General features: G+C 40.3%; 1 long non-coding RNA gene across 1 annotated transcript in view; it reads left to right on the top strand.

Moving 5' to 3' along the window:
- LOC129059603 (uncharacterized) overlaps window positions 1-20,683 on the top strand; it is an 89,592-nt gene extending 68,909 nt beyond the window's left edge. The window contains exons 3-4 of the long non-coding RNA XR_010140067.1: window positions 17,060-17,172; window positions 20,264-20,683. This is a non-coding gene — a long non-coding RNA (uncharacterized LOC129059603). The remainder of the gene's footprint in view (window positions 1-17,059; window positions 17,173-20,263) is intronic.
- The last annotated feature ends 3,949 nt before the right edge of the window (window positions 20,684-24,632 follow it).

Here is a 24,632-nt window from a genome sequence, read left to right as displayed (position 1 = left end):
ACATGGGCACAGGGAGGGGAACATCACGCACTGGAGCCTGTCAGGGGTGGGGACTAGGGGAGGGATAGCATTAGGAAAAATACCTAATGTTGATGACAGGTTGATGGGTGCAGCAAACCACCATGGCACACGTATACCTGTGTAACAAACTGTCACATTCTGCGCATGTATCCCAGAACTTAAAGTATAATAATAAAAAAATTTAACAATATTTAAATGCTGATATGAAGTCAATAAATCTTATATCACATGGTAAAGCAGAAAGGAAATTAAATGAAGATCTTTTATTAGTCCAAGTGTATACATGCACAAACATGTTTTTAACAAAAGAGGAGGAAATACTCATGACAATTTCAATCCTCATTTCTGCAGCTGGTCACATGGTCATAGCTGGTATTGATGACTACCTTCTTCTACTACCCATTCTGTATTCCCTTTACCTTCAGCAAGCACCTCAGCAGGTCATAGGTTTTTCCTTGGTGGAGTAACACAAATCTTCATTCCTGAAGGGTCTGGGTCATTTGTAGTCCTGCCTGGATTGGGCTATTGTAGTTTCCCATTGACCTTAATCACAAAGCATGGTAATACTAAGAGACACCCTAATGGATCTCCTTTATTCCATGCATACTCTTTCTTACCTCTCTTGTGGAGTAATAGACTGATTTCATCTTGACAGTCTGGGTCAATCACCCCAGCCAACACCGTAACTCCTTTCTTGCCTGTTGATTTAAAGGAAGGAAGAGACCGAAGTGTCCAGGTGGCAATCTTAACTTCCAGTTTAATGGAATTGTTGTTGTGTCTTCTGGAGGCAGTGTTCCTCCCTCTGGAACTAAGACCTCTAGGCCAGCAGAACATAATGTCTTGGGAACAGGAAGCAAAAATGTTGCCAGTGGATCATTAGGGGTGATTGTGAGTGGTGCCACTTTCACTTCCAACCCTTGATTCCTGGACCTGGGAATCCTGGCTACAGGAGAAACAGTACCATATATTGGAAGCTGATTCAGAGCATACATAGCCTTCTGGAGAACTTTGCCCCAGCCCTGCAAAGAATTGTCACTTAGTTGGCATTGTAGTTGTGACTACAAAAGGCTGTTCCACCGTTCTATAATCCAGTTGCTTCAGGATGATGGGGAACATGGTAAGACCAGTGAATTCCATGAGTATGAGCCCACTGCTGCACTTCTTTAGCTGTAAAGTGAGTTCCTTGGTCAGAGGCAATGCTGTGTGGAATACCATAATGGTGGATAAAGCATTCCATGAGTCCAATGATAGTAGTCTTAGCAGAAGCATTGCATGCAGGATAGACAAACCCATATTTGGAGTAAGTGTCTATTCCAGTGAGGACAAACCTCTGCCCTTTCCATGATGGAAGAGGTCCAATATAATGAACCTGCCACCAGGTAGCTGGCTGATCATCCCGAGGAATGATGCCAGATCAAGGGCTCAGTGTTGGTCTCTGCTGCTGGCAAACTGGGCACTCAGCAGTGGCCATAGCCAGGTCAGCCTTGGTGAGTGGAAGTCCATGTTTCTGAGCCCATGAGTAACCTCCATCCCTGCCACCATGGCCACTTTGTTCATGGGCCCATTGGGTGATTACAGGGGTGGCTGGGGAAAGAGGCTGAGTGGTGTCCACAGAATGAGTCATCCAATCCACTTGATTATTTAAATCGTCCTCTGCTGAGGTCAGCTGTTGGTGAGCACTCACATGGGATACAAATATCTTTACAGTTTTTGATCACTCAGATAGGTCCATCCACATACTTCTTCCCCAAACTTCTTTGTTTACCAATTTTCCAATCATGCTTCTTCCAAGTCTCTGACCATCCAGCCAAACCATTGGCTATAGGCCAGGAACCAGTATATAATTGCATATCTGGACATTTCTCCTTCTATGCAAAGTGCATAACCAGATGCACTGCTCAGAGTTCTGCCCACTGGGAAGCTTTCCCTTCACTGCTGTCCTTCAGGGATGTCCTTGAAAAGGGCTGTAGTGCTGCAGCCGTCCACTTTGGGGTGGTGCCTGCATATTGTGCAGTACCATCTGTGAACCAGGCCCAAGTCCTCTCTTCCTCTGTCAAATGATCATAAGGAACTCGCCATGAGGCCATCAGTGCAGGCAGGAGGAGAGAAGGCAGGGTGGCAGAAATGGAGACTATGGGCATTTGAGCCACTTTCTTATGTAACTTACTTGTGCCTTCAGGACCTGCTTGAGCTTGATCACGTATATACCACCTTCATTTGATGGAATGCTGCTGTGCACAACCCACTTTATGGCTAGATGGGTCAGAAAGCACCCAGTTCACTATAGGCAATTCAGGCCACATGGTGACTTGATAACTCATAGTCAAACATTCAGTGTCCACCAGAGCCCAATAACAGGCCAAGAGCTGTCTCTCAAAAGGAGAGTAGTATCTACAGAAGATGGCAGGGCATTGTCCAAAATCCTAGAGGCCTCTGCTGTGATTCGCCTATGGGAGTCTGCCAAAGACTCCAAACAACATCCCTATCTGCCACTGACACCTCAAGCACCATTGGATCTGTTCAGTCATATGGCCCGAGTGGCAGAGCAGCTTGCACAGCAGCCTGGACCTGTTGCAGAGCCTTCTCCTGTTCTGGACCCCACCCAAAACTGGCAGCCTTTTGGGTCACTCAATAAATGGGCCAGAGTAACACACCCAAATGAGGAATGTGTTGCCTCCAAAATCCAAATAGGTCCTTTGGGTATTGTGCCTCTTTCTTGGTTGTAGGAGGGAACAATTGCAGCAACTTATCCTTCACCTTAGAAGGAATATCTTGATAGGCCCCACACCACTTGACCCATAGAAATGTTACTGAGGTAGAAGGTCCCTGAGTTTTAGTCAGATTTATTTCCCATCCTCTGGCATGCAAATGTCTCACCAATAAGTCCAGTGTGTTTGCTACTTCTTGCTCACTGAATCCAATCAGTATAGTGTCATCAATGTGACGCACCAGTGTGATATCTCATGGAAGCAAAAAGCGATCAAGGTCTCTCCAAATAAGATTATGACACAAAGCCAGAGAGTTGATATACCCCTGAGGTAAGACAGTAAAGGTATATTGCCGGCCTTGCCAGCTGAAGGAAAATTGTTTCTGGTGGGTCTTAGGAACAAGAATGGAGAAAAAGGCATTTGTCAAGTCAGTGGCTGCATACTAGATACCAGAAGATGTGTTAATTTGTTCAAACAAATTGGTACATCTGGTACAGGAACTGCAATTGGAGTCACAACTTGGTTAAGCTTACAATAATCCACCATCATTCTCCAAGTTTCATCTGTCCTCTGCACAGGCCCAATGGGAGAATTGAACAGGAATGTGGTGGGAATCACCACACCTGTGTCTTTCAAGTCCTCAATGGTGGCATTAATCTCCACAATCCCCCCAGAAATGTGACAATGTTTTGGATTTACTATTTTTCTAGGTAGAGGCAGTCCTAATGGCTTCCATTTGGCCCTTCCCACCATAGTAGTCCTCACCCTACCAGTCAGGGAATCAATGTGAGTATTCTGCCAGCTGTTATGTCTATGCCAATATGCATTCTGGCATGGGGAAATGACCACAGGATGAATCCAGGGACCTACTGGACCCACTGTAAGTTGGACATGAGCTAAAACTCCAATAATTACCTGACTTCCATAAGCCCCTACATTAACTGGAGGACCACAATGATGTTTTGGGTCCCCTGGAATAAACATCGGCTCAGAGCCAGTGTCCAGTAGTCCCTGAAATGTCTGATCATTTCCCTTTCCCTCCTGCTAAAAGGCTGGAGGTCTCCTTGTGGAAGGATGGGAGGAAGATTCACTACATAAATTGTCGGTAATGTAGTAGGGTCCTTCCTCAAGGGGACATGGCCTCCCCTTTATTCAAGGGGTTCTGGGCCAGTAAACTGGCTCAAATCTGGAATCAATTGAGGGGCCATGATTCTTTGTTTTTATAATTCAAATTAGTCTTTTGTCCATTCAACATAGAAGTATTGTTTGTGTACTATAAGTAGGAATGCAGTAGGCTTCCTATCAAGTTCACTTCTAAGAACATCGTGATTAATTAGGCAATGCCAGGGCTCTGCCCAAGTCAGACTAGTGTGATTGCCTCTTTGCCTCTGCTTTCCATTATGGTAGCTATACCCATCTTGCCTTTAACAGTTTAGTGCTGCCACTTGGCCCCTGCCCCCAAAGAATCCAATTATTCCCATTGTATTTAAATTTTGTAGTTGAGTGACTGTGTTTCCCACTGTTGGATCTGACATAGAGAGAAGAGCAATTACAGGACTTTTCAAATATTCAGGTGCTGCTCTCACAAATCTATTTCACAAGGCATTGGTCAACAGTATATCTTCTGGACCCCCCTAGATGAGATGAGTAAGTCTGAAGTGACTAATTCACTCCACCATCCCAGTCTCCTCCACATTAAACCAAGGGAGAACAGGCTTTTTCAACTCACTCACAGGGGGGCATCTTTTAATCCATATTTCAGCTAACCAAGCAAATAAACTATTAGAACATTTTTTAACTCCCCGAGCTGCAACATTAAATGCAGAATCCCTACTTAGTGAGCCCAAATCAATAAATTCAGCCTGATCCAAATCTGTTTCTTCAATCATTATCCCACACACCTAATATTCATTTCCATGCCTGTTCTCCAGATTTCTGTTTTTATAAATTAGAAAAGTCAAGCAGTTCTTTTCAAGTGTAGCACACCTTCTTATGGGTCACCCTCTCAACCTCACCTTTAGAGGCCCACCAGGACTTTAGTTATAGGTCTAGAAGCAAACAGGGGTGTTTGTGGCTGGTCCTGAGGAGAATCAACATTACCTTGCCTGGCAACTTCCTCATGAGAGGCCATCATTGTTACCTCAGGCAGTGCAAGGTTTATCTCCTCAGGCAAAAGTGGAAGGGCTGATTGCAGCATGAGTCAGGGAGAGGATGTTGCTACTGCTGAGGATGGGGAAGCTGTTTATTCTAGTAATAATAATAATAATAAGGTTCATCAGCGTTTACAAACTCAGTGTTTCCAGCTTCATCAGAGCCCTCCCTTATGCCCCCATTCCAAGTTTCATGGTCCCATTCTTTTCCAATCAATGCCCTCACTTTAACAGTAGACACCTGGCAAGGCTGTGCATGCACCTTTCATTGCAGGTCAGCCACTCACATGATAAGAGCTTATGTCTGTTTTTCCACAATTTCAGCTCTTTCCCTACAGAAGACTCTCATTCAGAGCAATCTTAGCAGATTTGAGGCTCAGTATCTGCTTCTGAAGCCAGGAGATAGAATCTCTGAATTCATCATTTCTTTCATCACTTTGTCCACTGCACTTAGGAGCAACCAATCAACTTCATCATGTTCCTTGGTTCTCCATATATGGTCAAAGGTGTTATGTATAGAGTCACTACACTCCTTGCCTCTCATGGGCAGTGAATCAGGAGTGTCAAATGCATTTATTTTCATAACTCACTAAACATTTCATGCCAAGGACTATCAGTGTTCTCCATACTATTAGAAGTAGAGTCCTTAGCATTTAGGGATCTAATTATATTAAGCACCCAACTCCAGAAACCTCCAAACCAACAAAAGAGCTCCATCTTTAATATTCTGCTCCTCTAGAAGCACTTCTGGTGCCAAAATCTGTATTAGTCAGGGATAGAAGTAATGGAATAGATATATACATATATAAAGCAGAGTTTATTAAGTATTAACTCACATGACCACAAGGTCCCATAATAGGCCATCTGCAGGCTGGAGAGCAAGGAGAGTCAGTCCAAGTTCCAAAACAGAAGAAATTGGAGTCTGACGTTTGAGAGCAGGAAGCATCCAGCATGGGAGAAAGTGTAAGCTGGGAGGCTAGGCCTGTCTCTCTTTTCACATTTTGCTGCCTGCTTATATTCTAGCCATGCTGGCAGCTGATTAGATTGTGCCCACCCAGACTAAGACTGGGTCTGCCTTTCCCAGCCCACTGATTCAAATGTTAATCTCCTTTGGCAACACCTTCACAGACACACCCAGAATCAATATTTTGTATCCTTCAATCAAGTTGACACTCAATATTAACCATCACGATCACTAATCAACAAAGAAATAAAAATCAAAACCACAATAAGATATCATCTCACACCAGTTAGAATAGCTATTATCAAAGAGACCAAAATAATAATAATAAATGCTGGCAAGGATGTGGAGAAAAAGGGAACTCTTATACACTGTTGGTGAAAATGTAAATTAGTACAGCTATTATGAAAAAAGTATGGAGGCTCCTCAAAAAACTAAAAATAGAACTTTCATATGATTCAGCAATCCCACTATTGGGTATTTATCTAAAGGAAAGGAAATTAGTATATCAAACAAATATCTGCACTCCCATATTTATCACAGCACTATTCACAATAGCCAAGATACAGAATCAAGCTAAGTGTCTATCCACAAATGAATGGACAAACAAATATATATACATGTATCTATACACACGCACATATGTATCTATACACACAAACATATACATATGCACAATGGAATACTATTCCAATATAAAAAATAAAATAAAATCCTCTCATTTATAGCAATGTGGATGAGCCCACAGGATATTATATTAAGTAAAACAAGTCAAGCACAGAAAGATAAATAGTACATGTTCTCATTCATATGTGGGAGCTAAAATAGTTGAGCTTATGGATATAGAGAATATAATTGTGTTTACTAAAGCCTGGGAAGAGCAGCCGGAGGAGGAGGCTAGGGAGAGGTTGGTTACTGGGTACAAAATTACAGGCAGATGGAAGGATCAGCTCTAGTGCTCTATGGCACTGTGGAGTGACAACAGTTAGCAATAATTTATTGTATGTTTTCAAGTAGCTGGAAGAAAGGATTTTTAATTTTCCTAGCACAAAGAAATGATAAAGATTTGAGGTGATATATATGCTAATTACCCTAATTTGATCATTACACATTGTATACATTTATTAAAACATTACTCTGTACCTCATAAATATGTATAATTAGTACATGTCAATTAAAATAACTAACCTGTAAGTCAAAAAAATCACAAAGAAAATTAGCAAATATTTTGAAGTGAATGGAAGTAAAAACATATCAAAATTTATAATGTATCAAAACAGCACTTAGAGGGAAGATGTATAGCTTTAAGTACCTATATTGGAAAAGAATAAATATCATAAGTCAATAATCTAAGCTTCAAACTTAAGAAATTGGAAAAAAAATGCCTAAACTCTAAAGCCAAAGCAAAATATGGAAGGTAGTAATAAATATTAGAGCAAAAATCAATAAAATAGAAATTTTAAAAAATAAAATCAATAACAAAATATTGGCTTGTTGAAAATATCAACAAAATTAACAGAATATTTGCTAATTTTCTTTCATTACTTGGACAAATAGTAAATAAGGTAAAAGATAGTGATTTCTGAAATTAAAAATGAGAGTGGGTGTTATCACCAAATTTATTAAAATAATTTTCAGAAATACTATAACTTCCTATCAGTAAATTATACAACTTTAATGAAAAAGAAAAAATTCATAGTGTGAGTGGGAAAAACAAATTGTTTTTCCTCTGTTTTCACACCTCAACAATCAACACAGGGGAATTTTGTGACCAAATGTGTAGAGATTTCGCCCCATCAACAAGCGAGCAATCAGTTCTGCAATAGACACCAGTTGGGTATCCTCCAACTCAATTCTGACACTATCCACCTAGAGACAGCTAAAGATCCCACAGGCTAAGTAAGGGCTCAGTCCCACAGGACAGTCCCCTCTTCAGACACCAGTCACAAATCTAGGGCTGCAGAACTTCTAACTGGCTGGCTTCAATTTGGGATTCCCAGGGCCCTCTCTCTGGATTCAATTAATTTACTAGAGTGGCTCACAGAACTCAGGGAAGCACTTAGTTATGTTTGCCAGTTGATTATAAAGGATATTACAAAGGATACAGATGAAGCAATGCATAGGGTGAGCTATGGGAAAAAAGACATTCAGCTTCCATGCCCTCCCCAGGGACGACAAGCTCCAGGAACCTCCACGTGTTCAACTATCTCAGAAGCACTTCTAACCTTGTCCTTTTGGGTATTCTGGAAGCTTCATTATGCAGGCATGATTGATTAAACCATTGGCCATTGGTGATCAGCCTAACCCTTCAGCTCCTCTTCCCTCCCTAAATGTCGGGGCAAGGCTAAAAATGTGAACCGTCTAATCATGTCTTGTTTTGTGACCAGCACCATCCTGAAGCTACCTAGGGGCTGCCATCCACCAGTCAACTCATTAGCATACAAAATGAGATCACTTTAAAGAGTCTAAGAATTTTAGAGGTTGATGTCAGGAAACAGCATTGAAGACCAAACATGTATTTCACAGTATCACACATAAAAATACACAAATTACCAAAATTAATTCAATAATGAATTAAAAATCTCATTTATCCCATATGAATATGGGAGGAAATATTGGAACAGCAGTTGTGATAAGGGATTTTGGCTGGGACAGCACCTAATAGGATTTTCAGTTGATTTACCACATTTCTGGGAGCCTTGTATGATGGATGCAGTGAAGTCGGAGACTCTCAAAGTGGTGGTAAAATTTAGGAGACAGAGTCATGAATCATTTTATAAAACTTCTTATTTTAAAATAATTTCAGGCCAGGCATGGTGGCTCATGCCTATAATCCCAGCACTTTGGGAGGCTGATCACCTGAGGTCAGGAGTTCGAGACCAGCCTGGCCAACATGGTGAAACCCCATCTCTACTAAAAATACAAAAATTAGCCAGGCATGGTGGCAAGTGCCTGTAATCCCAGCTACTCAGGAGGCTGAGACAGGAGAATCGCTTGAACCTGGGAGGCAGAGGTTGCAGTGAGCCGAGATCACACTACTGCAATCCAGCCTGGGCAGCAGAGTGGGACTCCATCTCAAAAAAAAAAAAAAAAGAAAGAAAGAAAGAAAAGAATTTCAAACTTACAGAGAAGTTGCATGAATAGCAAAGAGCACACTGTTTACCCAGATTTCCTTATCCTGAACACTTTATTCCATTTGCTTTCTCTATACATATATTAATACATGACTACCCTTTTTTTCTGAACATTGAAAAGTAAGTTGCATATGTTACCACTTTTTACCCCTTCAGTGAGTATTTCCTTAGGAGAAAGATATTCTCTTCTATCCCCACAGTGCAGGTATCAGCTTCATTGAATTGAAGATTTGTATAGAACTTGCATCTAAGCTGCCAGCTGCATTTCTTGTCTATTTACACAATAATGTCTTTTATTGCATTGTTTTTCCTCCAGTACAAGGTCCCATTTAGTATTTAGCTATCATATCTGGACTAACCTTTAATTTTTTCTAACTTTATGGCATGATTATTTTGAATAATAAGGTATTTAGGCTATTTTCTATACCATCTTGTATTCCCTGGAAATTCTCTTTCTGCAGTTTATCTCTCTTTACATTTGGGAGAGTGTTTTTCACATTGAGAGTCCTGGAGTTTTTAGGGCCAGTAGGAACCACAACTAGGCCATAAATGACAATTTATGGAGATGCCAGCGTGTGAAGAGGAAAATTTCTGAACAGAAAGCCTACCTGGAGAGAAGAAAGAGTAGACCATGGGGAGAGGATATGAAGAATAAGTCCTTTGAGGACAGGGGACTATGGAGACTCAGCTGATGCAAAGAAAGGAATCTGTCAACTCTGCTAAAGACTCATCACCTGCATGGGAAAGGTTTGGTGTTCTGGATCGAGGATGATTACTTAGAATTAGAGCGGAATTGAGGAATTTAAAGCAAGAACTTGATACAGTTCTTGATTTCAGCAGTTTATCATCTTGATAATGAAGCTGTCAATGTAGCAACTGTTATATGCCTGACAAATAGAGGAAGATAAATCTGATAGCTAGCCAGCTAGATAGATAGATGCTCATTAATTAATTTTAAGAATTATTTGAAGGTTAATAGAAATTTTGGTGAAAACTTAGAAAGTAAAAGGCAAATAAAAAGGAATGAGATCATGTCCTTTGCAGGGACATGGATGAAGCTGAAAGCCATAATCCTCAGCAAAATAACACAGGAATAGAAAACCAAATACTGCATGTTATCACTCATAAGTGGGAGTTGAACAATGAGAACACATGGACAGGAAGGGGAACATCACACACCGCAGCCTTTTGCGGGGTGGGAGGGTGAGGGGAGGGAACTTAGAGGGTAGGTAAATAGGTGCAGCAAACCACCATGGCACATGTATACCTATGTAAAAAAGCTTCATATTCTGCACATGTATCCCAGAACTTAGAGCAAAATTAAAAAAGAAAAATAAGAGAGTAAAAGTCAAAAATAAGGAAAACTGTCACAGAGAAAAGAACTACAGGTATAAAAGAGAGAGAGAGAAGAGTAAACATATTCCATAAAAGAGCCAAGAACTCATAAAAGCTTTGATTATGCTAAAGAAAATGCTTCACACACTCTCCAAATTGAAATGGGTTTGAGTTAGCAACTTGGGAGATTTGAACTACTCTGTATAATTATGGGTGAAATTATGATGAGGATGCTAAGGAGAAGGTAACCTAGAAGACAGAGACCAGCAAAATGGGACACTTGCATGGACTGAGATGGCAGATTTGAGAAGCTTCAGGGCACTAAGCTCAACAGAGACTTGATAGACAAACAATTCCTGCATTCTTGGGTGGGAGTGGGTGTGTGTGTTAAAATATGTGCTATGGGCCCTGATAACACCTCTCTCCCTCTTTGTCACTCTTTGTGTCTTAATAGAGACTACATTACTCACTCATGTTTTTCTGTAGAAGTCAGTTATTTTGGGTAAACTTGAAGGGAGGCTGGATTTTATGTGTCGTTGATGCAAGGCAGGGCCAGATTATGTTGGATGGCTGGCATTAAAAACAAAAGTGATTTTGAGAGTCTGAAGATTGTGTGCGCACATGAAATAAAAACATGAAATCTACAGGCTTGGAGATGACATCTCTTCCCATTTTCATGTAGCACTCAGGTCTATCTCCAGCCATGGACTAGAAAGTGGACTCAATGGTTGAAATATGAAAATCAATCTCAGGCTTAGGTTAGGTTTCTTCTCCTACCCCATATGACAAAATAGCCAAACTGAGAAGGAGTTCAGTGGTAGACACATATTATTAAAATAGCGGCATTCTGAAATGTAGAAAATAATAACAGTTTCCAACAGGCACAAAGTCATGTGGGCTTTGTGCATGGGAACGAGGGAGTATATGTTTTAGGGTGTTTGTGTGGTGGACCCTGAGATGATTGGGATAAAGCTGAAAATAAGAATGATTGATTAAGCATCTTAATACTTGGGGTGTTAATCTGTCTAGGAATAAACTTTGAGCTTGACAATGATATCACCCTTCTGGGCAGGCTCCCTGTGGAAGGAAGGCACTCCCAGGGAGACTCTGCCCAGTGCATGTCTTGTTGACTTCATTATAGGCAGAGATAATGTAGGTCTCAACGATGGCATGTTTACACCACAGCTACAAAGTGCCAAAGGAAAACATGAGACAGGGTAAGAAAAATGTGGGTTAAGTGAGCAAGAAACAAAAAAGAATGGAGAGTATAAAGAATCATTCAGTTGATGGGAAGGAATTGGATGGCCCTCATATTCCCTAATTGAGTCTCCCACCTTCTGATCTTCACTAGGTGAAGCAATGTCCACTTGGTAGAGCCATGACACGTTTCCTCCAAGGATGCCCATAGCTCATACACCAAAGGTAGATCCCACATTTTTTCCTAAAGGTACAGTGTTTCTAGGGTCACCTTGGACTCCTTATTAGCCCACTGAAGCTGAAGTGGCAAAAGGCACCAAATGTTTTCTCATTGCCATCCACGTCAACTGAGATAAAAATATTGAACGGCCACATGTAGGAGTTACTGATGAAGAAGTTTTCAAAGAGGTAGGAGTCACCAAAGAAAGGGACAAGGTTTTGTGGGAGGTCCTCAAGAGTAGCATGATGACAGAAGTCCCTCAGCCACCCAGTACACCACTGCTGGTCTTCATGCCTACAGGAGGAACCAGGCAGAGGCAATGCAGCCCATCCTGGCCCTGTCGTAATGTTATGGGAAAGGGGTCCTGATCCAGACCCCAAGAGAGGGTTCTTGGATCTCATGCAAGAAAGAATTCATGACAACTCCGTAAAGTGAAGGCAAGTTTATTAGGAAAGTAGAAGAATAAATGAATTGCTACTCCATAGACAGAGCAGCCCCAAGGGCTGCTGGTTGCCCATTTTTATGGTTATTTCTTAATGATATGCTAAACAAGGAGTGGATTATTCATGTCTCCCCTTTTTAGACCATATAAGGTAACTTCCTGACTTGCCGTGGCATTTGTAAACTGTCATGTTGGTGGTGGGAGTGTAGTAGTGAGGATGACCAGAGGTCACTCTTGTGGTCATCTTGCTTTTGGTAGGTTTTAGCCAGCTTCTTTACTGCAACCTGTTTTATCAGCAAGGTTTTTATGACTTGTATCTTGTGCTGACCTCCTATGTCATTCTGTAACTTAGAATGCCTTAACTGTCTAGTAATGCAGCCCAGTAGATCTCAGCCTCATTTTACCCAGCTCCTATTTAAGATGAAGTTGCTCTGATTCACACACCTCTGACATTTTCCCCTTCCCTTTTAAAAGAGAACCCTTAATCCTAAGGGTTTCAAAGGGACGAAGTTCCATTTTCTGTAACTTCTTCAGGCAAAATAGGGGCGATAATATTCCTGCCTAGCTATTAGGGTCTCTTGTGTTCAGAGTAGAGAAGAGCTCAGTCAGAAAGCAACAGTATGCCAGGGGCCATTCATGACTCTTGAGTTCTGAAAAGAGGTGACAGCTGGAAGATTAATAAGAGTTCAATTTAAGAAAACATTGAGTAAGCTTATTCTGCATTCCTATAAAATGAGTACAGCAACAGTATATTCCACAAGAGTTAAGCAAAATAAGTAAAATTATCTCGAGTAAACTAAATAAGAAGGCTTTCCATGAACTGGGCAACTGCTGGAACCAAGCTGATATGGAATTGTTAGCTGATTGTAATGTGTCCACAATAAGAATATTTATCCAGATTTTTACATTACCTATCCCTTTTGTTTCTTCTAAGCAGCAGTCAGAGATCACTGGTTGGTTCACAGGAATAAGCAGGGTTAGCTTAAATTGCAGAAACAAACTTAAAAATAACCAACGAGATTAGAATTTAATAACAAGTGTACCATAGTTCTTGAAACATAACATTTCTCTCCAGTTTCCCATTTTTACTAAAGATAAATAATGGTAAGACTGATTTGTTTTATTATACTTGGCCTGGTTATGTGTATAAAGTGCAGCAAGAGTAATTATTTTTCAAATAATCTCTTTGTAAATTGGCTTTGACGGAACTCTGTTTCACAGAAGGAATCTCAGATAAGACTTTTTTAAGGCCAAGATCTGCCATGGGTTTGTACCCTCAAATACCTATGAGTTGAGTAATTCCTATGCTCTTGAGGTCCCAAGATAACCTGGGGCTCCCGGACCTGTTGGAAAGTGACATTCTTTACTTACCACAAGTCAGAAACATTATATGGGGACTGTATAGGCAAGGTATGAGTCCATTTCCCCAAAGCGTTTTTATTGGCTTTATAAGTCAAGTTTTGATTGCTTAAGGAAAGCATGCCATTCCCTTTACAATTTTTGTTAAAGAGCAGATAAGTGCTCTAAGAAAAACCTGTTGTGCTTTTATTCCAATGCTTAATTTATGGAAAAACTGAAGAATACCCCTTTTGCTTTAGCCAATATATTCACACACAGAATCTCTTTTACAATTAATTTTTTACAAACCTTCCATAAATTGTTCAAATCTTTAGCTTTATTCTATCTAACTTAAAACAATGTTTTAACCTTTTAATCTAGGCCAAAAAAAATCATGTTCCCATACCTTCTTATAATCTTTACCGAAAGTGCATTCTACTTTCCTTAGACACCTTGTATGTAAAACTGCTGTAGTCTCAATTGTATGTTATACCATTAACTCTTAGTGACTTTTACTTTTGGTGAAAACTTTGGTAAGTTTGGGTTTTTAATTGTGTACTAGGTGTGGAGCCTAGCCTAGGATACACCAGGCAGAAGTGCAGATAAAAGCTGACTCTCCAGCATAGCTACAGGGTGTGGCTAATTCCACATGTTCCCAAGCAGTATCTAGAATCTAATGCTCCAAAGTAGGTAAATTGGGACAGGTGTGGTGGCACATGCCTGTAACACCAGAACTTTGGGGGGCTGAGGCAGGCGGATCACCTGAGGTCAGGAGTTCAAGACCAGGCTGGCTAACATGGCCAAAGCCTGTCTCTACTAAAAATTCAAAAAAATTAGCCAGGCCTGGTGGCACACGCCTGTAGTCCAAGCTACCCAGGAGACTGAGGCAGGAGAATCGCTTGAACCTGGAAGGCAGAGGTGGCAATGAGCTGAGAACACACCACTGCACTGCAGCCTAGGCAACAGAGTGAGACTCCATCTCAAAAAACAAACAAACAAATAAACAAAGTAGGTAAATTGAACAATTTCCTAAAGTCAAAGAAGCAGTTTATGACCTTAAATCATTTAGTGAACTTAATATCTGACCTGTATAATTTAGACCAAATGTCTTTATTTTACCAATAATCTTTTTTTCTCAATTTTTTTATTTTTTTTATTTTTTATTTTTTATTTTTTTTATTATTATTATTTTACTTTAAGTTTTAGGGTACATGTGCACAATGTGCAGGTTAGTTACGTATGTATACATGTGCCATGCTGGTGTGCTGCACCCATTAACTTGCCATTTAGCATTAGGTATATCTCCTCATGTTATCCCTCCTCCCTCCCCCAACCCCACAACAGTCCCCAGAGTGTGATGTTCCCCTTCCTGTGTCCATGTGTTCTCATTGTTCAATTCCCATCTATGAGTGAGAACATGCGGTGTTTGGTTTTTTGTCCTTGCGATAGTTTACTGAGAATGATGATTTCCAATTTCATCCATGTCCCTGCAAAGGACATGAACTCATCATTTTTGATGGCTGCATAGTATTCCATGGTGTATATGTGCCACATTTTCTTAATCCAGTCTATCATTGTTGGACATTTGGGTTGGTTCCAAGTCTTTGCTATTGTGAATAGTGCTGCAATAAACATACGTGTGCATGATTTTACCAATAATGTTTAAAACTGTTTTTATTTCCCAAAGATTACTTAGGTCACATGAACTATAAGGCATTATACTTTTTACTTTTCTAACAAAATATTTGATTTAAGCTTTTATTATTATTAAACCAATTAATTAAAGCTTTTTCATATATAAACATCACACATATAATACATATAAATACACAGACAGACAGAAGATAAAGGATCATCCCCTAAGCCAGAATTGAACCCTGAACCTGGGCCTCCATTGTGAAAAAAGAAAGCACAGCCACATGGTCACAAGTTACATGTCCCAAGGACATGACTGACCAGTTTGCTGGTTTGTCTTAACAGTGGGCTTTTAAGTTGTCCTAAGCCCACGTTGTATCCTAAAGTACCCCTCATTATGACAGAACAATACAGAAAGACAAATTCATAGCACAGACTACAACAGATTCGCTATAGCTTAAGTATAGCCTCACAAATTCTTTTTCCCATTAATGAAACCTTAACAGGAGATAAACAGTGATCTTTACCATTCAACCAGTTTGCACACAGAGAGAAAGGAAAGCATTGCCTGAGGCAGGGTGGGGAAAGTGAGGCGCTCAGGGAGGCCAGATAAAGACCCACCCATTGCAGCTACGGTGAAAAGTTCAGCGGCTGCCTGTCTGCCATGAAGGGATCTTTTCCAGCAGTCCCATCATCTCTCAAGTTTCTCCTTTTAGGGAGGAAAAAGCTCCCCACGTCCCACAATCCTGTACATATGGAAGCCTGTCACCCACAGCCATCAGCAAAGGCGATTAATCCAAAGAGAATAACAGTTAACATCCCATAGTGCCAAATCTGTTCTTAACCGAAAGGGACATTACTGAGAGGGGCCTTCAACCTTCTAAATCTTAGAAGGGACTCTAACCCAATCCCATCCTTTACCCGGGTACCCCACCACTTACCCAAAGTCATCCAATCAGCGCTGTAGTCTATTTCCTTTGGGTCGGGGGGTCTCCTCAGTATCATCCCTTTAGGGTTCACCAGAAATATGTCACCAGACCTCAACACTTACCCAAAGTTAGCCTTCAGGTCAGGGGTTTTCTCACTATAGTTGCTTCCATGGTCACCAGAAAGATTTTACAGCACCCCAACACTTACCCAAAGTTAGCCTTTAGGTTGGGGGTTTCTGCACTATTGTCCCTTTGTGGTCACCAGAAAGATATTACAGGAAAGGGGTCCTGATCCAGACCCCAATACAGGGTTCTTGGATCTCACACAAAGAATTCAGGGTGAGTCCATAGAGTAAAGTGAAAGCAAGTTTATTAGGAAAGTAGAGGAATAAATGAATGGCTACCCCACGCACAGAGCAGCCCCAAGGGCTGCTGGCTGCCCATGGTTATTTCTTGATGATATGCTAAACAAGGGGTGGATTATTCATGCCTTCCCTTTTTAGACCATATAAGGTAACTTCCTGATGTCGCCAGGGTATTTGTAAACCGCATGGCACTGGTGGGAATGTAGCAGTTAGGATGACCAGAGGTCACTCTTTTGGTCATCTTGGTTTTGATGGGTTCTAGCCGGCTTCTTTACTGCAACCTGTTTCATCAGCAACGTCTTTACGACCTGTATCTTGTGCTGACCTCCTGTCTCATTCTGTGACTTAGAATGCCTTAACCATCTGGGAATGCAGCCCAGTAGGCCTCAGCCTCATTTTACCCAGCTCCTGTTTAAGATGGAACTGCTCTTGTTCACAAGCCTCTGACACTAATACCTTTATCCTGCCCTATGTGCTGAATCAATGGCTTAGAAAGAAATGTTTTAATATCTGAATTTTCACTTTTTTTAATCCTCAAATCCCCTTTCTAACTCAGTTTAAGTAATTGAGAGGTTTATCTCTTGAGTTTAAGAACTTCTCTTGGTTCTCTGTCTTGTTTTCCAGATCTTCCAATTCATTTTGCCCATGAAACTGTGAGCTCTGTGAGGGCAAGGTTCACATCTCTATTCTTCTCTGTTGTGTCACCTGCACTGGGAACAGAGAAAGCCTGGTACAAGGTAAATGTTTGAAGCTTAGAACCTTTGCCTGAGTTGGTCTGCTTCTTCTACCCTCCCATCTGTGGGTCCGATGAGGGCATCTGGGACCACAAAGCCTACTGGCATGCATGCCTGTTTCAGTGAAAATGAAACAGCTAGAGGAGAGTGCTCTGGCTGGGTTGTAGATGTGAAATTGATAGCAAGATTTCATGTTTCAGGGGGTTTTTTTCTATATATAAACACTGCTGCACTTTGGAGGGTTAGGTGCTTGTATCCTAAAACAGCACCTTAATCCCCCTGGAATTAAATTTCATGACTGCTTTGCAGAAACTGGCATGGGTAGGAATAGGATCCTCCATTTGGAGGGGTTATGGTGTGTAGCTTCTTCAGGTCTCTGAGGCTGAAAATCCCCTGGCTCCTTGTATCACCTCCAAGAGCTGTAACTTCATTATGCAGTGATTACTGTCATTTATGGGGAAAGACTGAGTATTTGCAATGGATAGGATCAGAGCTCCCTCCCATTATACACACAGTCACTCAGAAGGATTCTTATTTGTGGCTTTCACTTTTCATTTGGCTTCTTCTGCTCAGGTCAAAGAGGTTAAACTTAAGAACCTAGGGGAAGAATAAAAATATTAGTACTTTTTGATTCGTTTGTTTCAGTATTTCTTCTGATCTTTTCTGAAGACTGCTTAGGGTTATAAAGAAAAGTTTAGACTATAGGCCTGGTTTGTCATTATTCTCTATATGACATGCAGCAAACTGATGTCTCACAGTCACTATTTCTTCAGCTATGAAATAGAAATATCAACTAAACAGATGGGTATCTATAAATGAAAGGGAAACCCAGTTATTAGTTGTTTTATTATCCTGGGAATCCTTTGTCTCACTAGGCTGTCTCCCTGGTCTCCAGAACCCAGGGATGAAAATCTCAACACCTCCTTAAGTTGCTTTAAAAAATCTACTCCTGTCAGGCACATTGGCTTACACGTATAATCTTGGCACTCTGGGATGCTGAGGCGGGAGGATTGCTTGAGCACGTGTTTGAGATTAGCGTGGACAATATAGTGAGACCCTGCCTCTACAAAAATAAAAACAATTACCCTGACATGGTGGCTCTTGCCTATAGTCCCAGCTACTCAGGAAGCTGAGGCAGAAGGATTACTTCAGCCTGGGAGATCAAGGCTGCAGTGAGTCATGATTGCTCCACTGCACTCCAGCCTGAGTGACAGGGTGAGACCCTGTCTCAAAAATAAAAATAAAAAATAAAAAAAAAAACTACTCCTACAAGTGTCTTCATAAGCAATGTCAATTTTACTGAAGCTTTTATAAGATTAAAGAGGAAATTTATATTACATACATGATTTTTTTTTTAACTTTCATTACTCATTTTTGCTCTCCTAAAGACCTTCAGCTGAGCAGCTCTGGGTATGATGGAGCCAGAAGTGCTTTCTAACTCTTCCTCAGCAGAGGGTCTGGTCTACCTGGACTTTCTCATTCCCTTCCTAGGGAACTTGAATTCCTTACTCTACTATTACTATGCGGAATAGCTTTCTACTCTTTGAAGCCTTGGGGCCTTGAAACCCTAAGGGGACTTCCAAAAACAAATCAGGCAGGTATCTTTAATGAAGAAGTTGTCTTTGTTATAAAGAAAATTTTAAAATTTCTATAGCATCAGATGGCCTGGATTAAAATTCTGATTCTACAATTCACTAGCTTATGACCTTAGGCAAATTGCTCCCCCTTGTAGAATTTTAGTTTCCCTATCTGTAAAATAGGAATAAAAGAATTTATATTATAATGTTGTTTTTATGATTAAATGGGACAATCCAAGAAAAGTGCTTAGCACAAACCCAGGAATATAACCCCATAAACATTAAGAAATAAATCTGTAAAATGCCTACATTGCATGCTTTTGATAGGGAGCAATATTGCTATTTCATATGTTTTTACATGAGTTAGATGATATCATATATGTCGAAATGGTAAAGATTTCAGGTATTGTTAGGAAAATATTTTTATTTGGGTACATGATAAGGTAGGGAGAATTTCTAGAGTCAACAAAGCAGAGTTATCTGTGACAAGAAACAGTTCTGGCTGGATTTTGGAAGTGTGAGAATTTTTTTATGTGTCCAGCACCCTTCTAAATTTCAATGTATTATCTCCCCCATATTCTCAGGCCAAGGTAGCATCACTGTTTCTTCTTACTAGGACAAGTATGGGTTCATGGAGTGGTCTTTCAGCTTAACCAGAGGTCTGGTCAATGGGATCCAATCCCACAAACATTTACCAAACTTCAATCTGATAGGTTTTGATTGGATGGTGTCATCTGCTGTATGGTGGACAAGGAGATGTGCCACCCAGATTTCCCTTCGTGAAAGGACTTTTTGCCCTAGTTGACAGTGGGCAGCTTCTGCTGACAGTTTCTTCAGGCTTTGCCTCAGCAGCAGAAAGACACCCAAGGGCATGCCCTTCTTAGGGACCCTCATATACAATGACTGATCAAGGCAGAGGCCCGAAGATCCAAAGACCAGGTTATTTCGGCCAATAGAAGAACAATTCTGTGGGGTTGGCTGAGGCTTTGTCAGGCCACATCCCAGTTCAAATCTGCATCTGCCTCGCTTTTTCTTCTCCAACTTTCCCTCCATGTTTGTTGATCTCTAACAAAAATCCTACAAGCCAAACTTTGTCTCAATGTCTGCTACCAGAGAAGCCAACGTATGATGTATTATTTAGGACGTACATCCTTGACCTTTTAGTGAATTCCTAGGACCATGCTAAACATTGTGGGTTTTATAAAGGAGGTGTACATATTCTTGTCCCCAAGAAACTCCTTAGAAACACAGAATACACATGCACACATATACATGCTCACACACATGTACACATAAATACATGTGTACTAAAGTAAATAATAATGGAATATTATTTAGGTGATAATATGCAAACATAAGTGATTGTGTCACAAAATGACAGGCAGAGAGAATGTATACAGAAAATTTAAAAGGCCAGACTAGTTCAGGGAAAGGAGATGGGCTTGTGTGGACTCTGAGGGTTCGGAAGAATTGGGAAAAGCACCCTAACATGTAATTTAAAATGTTTTCCCTTCTAGAAGAAAATATGCATTCTGGCCTTCTCAATTCTTGATAAACAACCAGATTAAATGTAGCTACTAATCCCACGAGCCCTTGCAGTTCATCAGGAAATTGCAAAATGGGAGCCTAGAAATCTGGAGGACTGCAGCAGAACCAAGAAGCCACGCTCGTTTAATACAGATGATATGGCAGCTTAAAGGTGATGTATTGGGTATGGAACGTGTTGAGCAGCCTTAAGGAGATTCTGGAAGGTTGCAGATGAGAAGGTTTGGCAAACACCATGTCTGTGCTCACTCACTGGGCTCCAAAACTGGCTTCCCACTTCTTTACAAATGTTGGATGACAAGAACCTTGTCAGATCAAATCCTGGGTCCCCTCAATGCACACAGAAGGAGGTGAGGTCTAATCAGCCTTTGTCCAATGGGCAAATAAATGAACAGGCGGAAGAAAACACTCTTCCAAGCTGCCTTACTCTTTTATTCATTTAACATTATTTATTGAAAGCTTACTATTTGTCAAGGACTGTTCTAAATACTGCACTCAAAGGTCATTAAGGTCTAGCGGGAGTGAGAGATCATAAAATATAAAAAATCAGAGAAACAAATGATTACCATTTTGATAACTGCTATAGCATCAATAAATAGGGCAAAAATGAGGACAAGCTCCTCAACACAGGCCAGTGGGAAAGGGCTTTCCAAAGGAGGAGACAAGTGGGTAGAAACCATAGAACCGGGTGGGAAGGTAGAGGTGAGGTGAGGTGAGGGGATTAAATTTTAAGCAGAAAGAAGAGCTTGTGGGAGGAGTCTGAGAAAGAAGTACTGTAGAACGTTTGAAAAATTATGAAAAAGCCCGGTGGCTAGAAAAGAGTGAAGGAGGGGCAGGTAGCTCAAGTGAGGATGGAAAAGAAGCAGGATAGATCACTCAGGGCTGTGTCAGGAATTTGGATGCAACCCATGGGCAAAGGGAAGCTCATTAAACATGAACAGTAATCCAATTAAGTTTAAAAGCTCATTCCTTCTGCAAGGTGAAGGAGAGCTGATCCCAGATGGCTTGACGAAAGACTTTGGAAGGCCAATGTGATAGCATGTTCTTGGTCTCTGCCTCTTCCACTCTTCTGTTGCTTTGTAGTGGTTTCCAGCTCCAGAATTGAACTGCAGAACTTGCCATGGTGCGTGCATGCTGGTGAAACTGGTGGTCTCCTAAATTGAGTTTGGGGAGATGCATATGAGAAAGGCAGTGGAACACATCTAGAAATAACTTAGGTGTTGGTGCCAGTTATGTGGCATGTTGAGCTTTGATCATTTCACCTCCCTGGGCCTCGATTTTGTTCATCTTTAAAGAAAATTAAACAGCATCCTCTCTACTTTCCCTGTACAGGAGGGGTGAGGAGTCCTGAGATAACAAATGACTTAGAGGCATAGTACTTTTATAACCTGGAATTAGATAGCAGGAAAACAACAAAAAAATGGCATGGTAGTTTTTAAAAAATAGAGCTATTTTCTTCATAAAATATTGGTATTAAATTACCACTAAGATAGACTACATTGGTGAGACGTCAGAAGTATAGAATTTGAAAGAAGAGACAAAATTTTGCTATTTTTAAGTATATACATTCATAACAAGTAGAGAAAAATTAATTTCTGGTGATAATGCTACAGAATTCCTCTTAAGATGCAAACCATATTTCTTGAACAATGCCCCGAGAGACTCTCTTGGGGTCATTGAGCTGCAGTGGGGAATGCATGTCAGCTTACACGGAGCCTTCAGAGAAGGGCAGAACTATCTATCTCCTAATAGCAGGGAAGAAAACTTGTTCCTAAAAGGGAGGGGAAAAAAGAAAATGGCAAGGAATGAATGGGAGAGGAGGGGAGAGAGACAAGAGTGGCAGAAAACATTGTAGGATACCATGTTTTCTCTCCCCTTGACCCCTCAAATCTTCAGTAAGGTGATCTAGCTCACAAAATGGGAGTAGCTTTACTTCCCTGAAAACAGGAGAACGGGCCAATGGCACAACTGACTGCAGGAGCTAAGGACAGAAGTCATCAAGAGAAAGCAAGGTCCTGGGAACTCCTAAAAATCTTGGAGCTTTGGAATTAGTCATTCAAACCAAGATTGCTTTGTTCGCCAAAAGGCAGGAATGCCGCTGCTATAACCTGAGTTATAAGGGAAAGCAAACAAAGATTATTACAGAGTACACTTACATACGCAGGTATCTCGCAAATGAGCACATTCATTAAAGCTGCGCACTTACTTGAGACTAGTTATTGTTTTGTTTTTTAACGCAGACCTAAGGGTCACCTTTCTCACATCATTGTTTGCTTTGCCAAACTCTTTCTTCCCAAAACATGGAAGCTTAACCAATTCCTTCTCCGAATCATGTAATTCCAGTTCACTTTAACTAGATGCATTTCTGTGCATTTCTTTAAACAGCCATCAGAATACAAGGTAGCATGAGCTTATCTGAGAGGTAAGCAGCAAAGAAATCACTGGCTTAAACGGGTGGAGAATAAAGACTTCATGCTTCCTGCTAGGAAATAGCATTCAAGAGAAAGAGACATTTCTTTTTTTTTCTTTTTTATTAACTGTTCTTTTTAAGTTCAGAGATACACGTGCAGATTTGTTACATATGTAAACTTGTGCCATGGGGGTTTCTGGTACAGATTATTTCATCACCCAGGTATTAAGCCTAGTACCCATTAGATATTTTTCCTGATTTTCTTCCTCCTCTCACCCTCCAGTCTCAAGAGGGTCCCTGTGTATATTATTCCCCTCTACGTGTCCATGTGTTCTCATCATTTACCTCCCACTTATAAGAACAAGTGGTATTTGCTTTTCTGTTCCTGCATTAGTTTGCTAAGATAATGGCCTCTAGCTCCATCCATGTCCCTGCAAAGGACACGATGTCATTCTTTTTTATGACTGCATAGTATTACATGGTGTATATGTACCACATTTTCTTTATCCAGTCTATCGTTGAGGGGCATTTAGGTTGATTGCATGTCTTTGTTAGTGTGAATAATGCTGCAGTGAACAGACATGTGCATGTGTCTTTATCATAGAACAATTTACATTCCTTTGAGTACATACCCAGTAATGCAATTGCTGAGTGAAGTGGCATTTCTGTCTTTAGGTCTTTGAAAAATCACCACGTTGTGGAGGAAGACATTTCTAATATAGCATTTTCAGATTTGATTTTCATTATGACATTTCTTTAATATTATAAAATACTTAAGAATATTGGCTCTAGAAACTAATTCTTAAGTTCAAATTCTTATTCTATAACTTGCTATTGTGTGACCTTTTGCAAGTCTCTTAACCTCTCTGAGCTTCAGCTCAATCTTCCATAAAATGAGCACAGGATTATGGTAAGTATTAAGAGTAGGTGAGTCCTTACCAAAGTGCCTGGTACTGCGTAAACACTTAGCAAATACTATCTTTATTTCTGTAATTATCACTATATTTAATATGTGGGCTCTTTATCATTGCTACCTAGAGCTGAAACTGCATATAAAAATCTATTAATAATACAATTTCTCATTTAACTAGTCTAAGCTAACCTTTAAAGGAGGTGAGTTTATGCTCAAAGTTATATATTTGACATTTCTAATCTAATGCTTATTTTTATTGGCTCTTCCTGGTTGCAATGGTATCATCAAAACTCACCGGTTCTATTGTCACAATCTTCTGCTAAGGCAAAAGGAAGAATCCTATTCAACTGAACTCATTAATGGCTGATAAGGACGTAAGGTATAAAATAACTTAGATGTAATTTTCTTCATTCTTAATTCAAAGGCATGGGTTATCATGGATGGGTGGCATGTTTATGGATACCATTCATGGACAGACACTCAAAAAAATTTACCTCTTATCTCGAGTTTTGCTTTGATTTAGTCACATGACCATTAAACAGTCATTTAGTCTTTCTAGGTCGTACTTTGCTCATTAGTAACATAACATCAAGAAATATGTCTAGGTCCATTTTTATTTTAAGGTGTATGAAATTCATATTACATTTTGAAAAATTTTAGAGAGTGTTCTAGATCTGGATCTGCAATTAGAATGTATAGAAAAAAAGAATAGGATCGAAACCAAAAGATTCAGGTTCTGAATTCCCCTAAGTTTTTATTATGACTATATTCTTGACTTTATTCTTGAATAAACTTTGCTTCTTCATTATCTTTAAAATAAAATTATTACATTAAAGCTATACCCCCAAAGCAATCCATGGATTTGAAAAACAATGGGTTAGGTGTATAGATTTCCTTGCTATAGGAATTCCCAGTGAGTTAAAATGCCAAAGTGCACCGTGGCTATTAGAGCAGGGATTATTTTACGGTCTTTCTAAAATTTCTTTTATGAAAGAGCCATTCCTTTTTTCCCACTGTG

The sequence above is a fragment of the Pongo abelii genome, chromosome 4 (assembly GCF_028885655.2).
Source record: "Pongo abelii isolate AG06213 chromosome 4, NHGRI_mPonAbe1-v2.0_pri, whole genome shotgun sequence".
Lineage (NCBI taxonomy): Eukaryota > Metazoa > Chordata > Mammalia > Primates > Hominidae > Pongo > Pongo abelii.
The sequence above is the reverse complement of the archived record's forward strand: the minus strand, read 5'-3'. Positions and strand labels throughout refer to the sequence as shown.